The sequence below is a fragment of the Oncorhynchus keta genome, unplaced genomic scaffold (genome assembly GCF_023373465.1).
Source record: "Oncorhynchus keta strain PuntledgeMale-10-30-2019 unplaced genomic scaffold, Oket_V2 Un_scaffold_1413_pilon_pilon, whole genome shotgun sequence".
Classification (NCBI taxonomy): domain Eukaryota; kingdom Metazoa; phylum Chordata; class Actinopteri; order Salmoniformes; family Salmonidae; genus Oncorhynchus; species Oncorhynchus keta.
In genome coordinates, this window is record NW_026290783.1 from 57501 (window position 1) to 62500 (window position 5000).

The 5000-nt window shown below is 44.8% G+C and overlaps 1 long non-coding RNA gene across 50 annotated transcripts in view; it reads left to right on the top strand.

Moving 5' to 3' along the window:
• The first annotated feature begins 1157 nt into the window (after positions 1-1157).
• LOC127927446 (uncharacterized) overlaps positions 1158-5000 on the top strand; it is a 5112-nt gene continuing 1269 nt past the window's right edge. For 3 of the 50 annotated variants that reach the window (XR_008127504.1, XR_008127488.1, XR_008127494.1), the window contains exons 1-7: positions 1532-1611; positions 1661-2380; positions 2431-2694; positions 2793-2922; positions 2987-3789; positions 3856-4066; positions 4236-4448. This is a non-coding gene — a long non-coding RNA (uncharacterized LOC127927446). The other 47 variants (XR_008127513.1, XR_008127503.1, XR_008127472.1 and 44 more) reach the window with 46 other exon arrangements.

A 5000-nucleotide genomic window follows, 5' to 3' on the forward strand; every position in this document is an offset into this window, starting at 1 on the left:
AGGAACCCCATGGGTCTCTCCCTCAGATATCACATTCCCAGGGGCCCTGATCTCTAGGAACCCCATGGGCCTCTCCCTCAGATATCACATGCCCAGGGGCCCTGATCTCTAGGAACCCCATGGGCCCCTCACTCAGATATCACATGTGGGGCCCTGATCTCTCAGAATCCCATGGGTCTCCTCCCTCAGATATCACATGCCCAGGGGCCCTGATCAGCTAAGAACCCCATGGGCCCTCACCAGATATCACATGCCCAGGGGCCCTGATCTCCAGGAACCCCATGGGTCTCTCCCTCAGATATCACATTCCCAGGGGCCCTGATCTCTAGGAACCCCATGGGTCTCTCCCTCAGATATCACATGCCCAGGGGCCCTGATCTCTTGGAACCCCGTGTGTGTGTGTTATAAAAAACCCTCGTCCTCGTTCAGACATCTGACGGAGGAGCTTCCATCCGCGATCATTCACCTTGATCAGCTGTTACCATGGCAACCCCAAATTCCGCCGGCTGTGGGTTAGTCATGTTGGTGAAGGGTTGGTTGCCTCTGGTTACAGTTGCGTTGGTTAACAACACTGCCGTGGTTACCCATAGTTACCCATTGATGATTTGTAATTTGGACTGTGCCGTATATATATTGTCAGGGTTGTCAGGGAGATACCTAGTCAGTTGTCATGGTTGTCATGGAGATAGAGTATGGAACCTCAGCTCTGAGGTTAGACTTTCACACGGAGGACAGGAGGATACCTAGTCAGTTGTCATGGAGATACCTAGTCAGTTGTCATGGAGATACCTAGTCAGTTGTCATGGAGATACCTAGTCAGTTGTCATGGAGATACCTAGTCAGTTGTCATGGAGATACCTAGTCAGTTGTCATGGAGATACCTCGTCAGTTGTACAACTGAATGCATTCATCTGAAATATGTCTTCCGCATTTAACTCAAACCCCTTCTGAATCAGCTTTAGCGTCTCGGGGGGAACTTTGGTCTGCTTTCCCTGAAGCTGGAGAGCACGAGTGGGGTTTTACAGAGCAAGCCAGACAGACTACTAAATAGGGTTGCAAACATTTCCGGGAAACTTCCCCATAATTCCCTGGTTTTCCAGGGATCTTGGTTGGAGGATGTCCAGCTCATTCCCCCGTAAATTCAAGGGATCTTCTAACCAGGATTTCTGGGAAACCAGGGAATTTTGGGGAAGTTACCGGAATTTTGCAACCTTAAGAAAAACACATGGAGAGTGTTTAATAATGGACAGTTATGGAGGACAGGAGGTTATAGAGGACAGGAGGTTTAATAATGGGTAGTTATAGAGGACAGGAGGTTATAGAGGACAGGAGGTTATAGAGGACAGGAGGTTTAATAATGGACAGTTATAGAGGACAGGAGGTTATAGAGGACAGGAGGTTTAATAATGGGTAGTTATAGAGGACAGGAGGTTATAGAGGACAGGAGGTTATAGAGGACAGGAGGTTATAGAGGACAGGAGGTTTAATAATGGGCAGTTATAGAGGACAGGAGGTTATAGAGGACAGGAGGTTTAATAATGGGTAGTTATAGAGGACAGGAGGTTATAGAGGACAGGAGGTTTAATAATGGGTAGTTATAGAGGACAGGAGGTTATAGAGGACAGGAGGTTTAGTGATGGGCAGTTATAGAGGACAGGAGGTTATAGAGGACAGGAGGTTTAATAATGGGTAGTTATAGAGGACAGGAGGTTATAGAGGACAGGAGGTTTAGTAATGGGTAGTTATAGAGGACAGGAGGTTATAGAGGACAGGAGGTTATAGAGGACAGGAGGTTATAGAGGACAGGAGGTTATAGAGGACAGGAGGTTTAATAATGGGCAGTTATAGAGGACAGGAGGTTATAGAGGACAGGAGGTTTAGTAATGGGTAGTTATAGAGGACAGGAGGTTATAGAGGACAGGAGGTTTAATAATGGGTAGTTATAGAGGACAGGAGGTTATAGAGGACAGGAGGTTTAGTAATGGGTAGTTATAGAGGACAGGAGGTTATAGAGGACAGGAGGTTTAGTAATGGGTAGTTATAGAGGACAGGAGGTTATAGAGGACAGGAGGTTATAGAGGACAGGAGGTTTAATAATGGGCAGTTATAGAGGACAGGAGGTTATAGAGGACAGGAGGTTTAGTAATGGGTAGTTATAGAGGACAGGAGGTTTAATAATGGGCAGTTATAGAGGACAGGAGGTTTAATAATGGGCAGTTATAGAGGACAGGAGGTTATAGAGGACAGGAGGTTTAGTAATGGGCAGTTATAGAGGACAGGAGGTTATAGAGGACAGGAGGTTTAGTAATGGGTAGTTATAGAGGACAGGAGGTTTAATAATGGGCAGTTATAGAGGACAGGAGGTTATAGAGGACAGGAGGTTTAGTAATGGGTAGGTTATAGAGGACAGGATGTTATAGAGGACAGGAGGTTTAGTAATGGGTAGTTATAGAGGACAGGAGGTTATAGAGGACAGGAGGTTTAGTAATGGGCAGTTATAGAGGGCAGGAGGTTATAGAGGACAGGAGGTTATAGAGGACAGGAGGTTTAATAATGGGTAGTTATAGAGGACAGGAGGTTATAGAGGACAGGAGGTTATAGAGGACAGGAGGTTATAGAGGACAGGAGGTTTAATAATGGGTAGTTATAGAGGACAGGAGGTTATAGAGGACAGGAGGTTATAGAGGACAGGAGGTTTAATAATGGGCAGTTATGGAGGGCAGGAGGTTATAGAGGACAGGAGGTTATAGAGGACAGGAGGTTTAGTAATGGGCAGTTATAGAGGACAGGAGGTTATAGAGGACAGGAGGTTTAATAATGGGTAGTTATAGAGGACAGGAGGTTATAGAGGACAGGAGGTTTAATAATGGGTAGTTATAGAGGACAGGAGGTTATAGAGGACAGGAGGTTTAATAATGGGTAGTTATAGAGGACAGGAGGTTATAGAGGACAGGAGGTTTTAATGGGTAGTTATAGAGGACAGGAGGTTATAGAGGACAGGAGGTTATAGAGGACAGGAGGTTTAATAATGGGTAGTTATAGAGGACAGGAGGTTATAGAGGACAGGAGGTTTAATAATGGGCAGTTATAGAGGACAGGAGGTTTAATAATGGGCAGTTATAGAGGACAGGAGGTTTAATAATGGGCAGTTATAGAGGACAGGAGGTTATAGAGGACAGGAGGTTTAGTAATGGGCAGTTATAGAGGACAGGAGGTTATAGAGGACAGGAGGTTTAGTAATGGGTAGTTATGGAGGACATGAGGTTTAGTAATGGGCAGTTATAGAGGACAGGAGGTTATAGAGGACAGGAGGTTTAGTAATGGGCAGTTATAGAGGACAGGAGGTTATAGAGGACAGGAGGTTTAGTAATGGGCAGTTATAGAGGACAGGAGGTTATAGAGGACAGGAGGTTTAGTAATGGGCAGTTATAGAGGACAGGAGGTTATAGAGGACAGGAGGTTATAGAGGACAGGAGGTTTAATAATGGGCAGTTATAGAGGACAGGAGGTTATAGAGGACAGGAGGTTATAGAGGACAGGAGGTTATAGAGGACAGGAGGTTATAGAGGACAGGAGGTTATAGAGGACAGGAGGTTATAGAGGACAGGAGGTTATAGAGGACAGGAGGTTATAGAGGACAGGAGGTTTAATAATGGGCAGTTATAGAGGACAGGAGGTTATAGAGGACAGGAGGTTTAGTAATGGGTAGTTATAGAGGACAGGAGGTTATAGAGGACAGGAGGTTTAGTAATGGGTATTTATAGAGGACAGGAGGTTTAATAATGGGCAGTTATAGAGGACAGGAGGTTATAGAGGACAGGAGGTTTAGTAATGGGCAGTTATAGAGGGCAGGAGGTTATAGAGGACAGGAGGTTATAGAGGACAGGAGGTTTAGTAATGGGCAGTTATAGAGGACAGGAGGTTATAGAGGACAGGAGGTTTAGTAATGGGTAGTTATAGAGGACAGGAGGTTTAATAATGGGCAGTTATAGAGGACAGGAGGTTATAGAGGACAGGAGGTTTAGTAATGGGTAGTTATAGAGGACAGGAGGTTTAATAATGGGTAGTTATAGAGGACAGGAGGTTATAGAGGACAGGAGGTTTTAATGGGTAATGGGTAGTTATAGAGGACAGGAGGTTATAGAGGACAGGAGGTTTAATAATGGGCAGTTATAGAGGACAGGAGGTTTAGTAATGGGTAATTATGGAGGACAGGAGGTTATAGAGGACAGGAGGTTATAGAGGACAGGAGGTTATAGAGGACAGGAGGTTTAGTAATGGGCAGTTATAGAGGACAGGAGGTTTAATAATGGGCAGTTATAGAGGACAGGAGGTTATAGAGGACAGGAGGTTTAGTAATGGGTAGTTATAGAGGACAGGAGGTTATAGAGGACAGAAGGTTTAGTAATGGGTAGTTATAGAGGACAGGAGGTTATAGAGGACAGGAGGTTTAGGTAATGGGCAGTTATAGAGGACAGGAGGTTTAGTAATGGGTAGTTATAGAGGACAGGAGGTTATAGAGGACAGGAGGTTTAATAATGGGTAGTTATAGAGGACAGGAGGTTATAGAGGACAGGAGGTTTAATAATGGGCAGTTATAGAGGACAGGAGGTTTAGTAATGGGTAGTTATGGAGGACAGGAGGTTATAGAGGACAGGAGGTTTAATAATGGGCAGTTATAGAGGACAGGAGGTTTAGTAATGGGTAGTTATAGAGGACAGGAGGTTTAGTAATGGGCAGTTATGGAGGACAGGAGGTTTCATAATGGGTAGTTATAGAGGACAGGAGGTTTCATAATGGGTAGTTATGGAGGACAGGAGGTTATAGAGGACAGGAGGTTTAGTAATGGGTAGTTATGGAGGACAGGAGGTTATAGAGGACAGGAGGTTTAATAATGGGCAGTTATGGAGGACAGGAGGTTTAGTAATGGGTTATAGGTTATAGAGGACAGGAGGTTTAATAATGGGTAGTTATGGAGGACAGGAGGTTATAGAGGACAG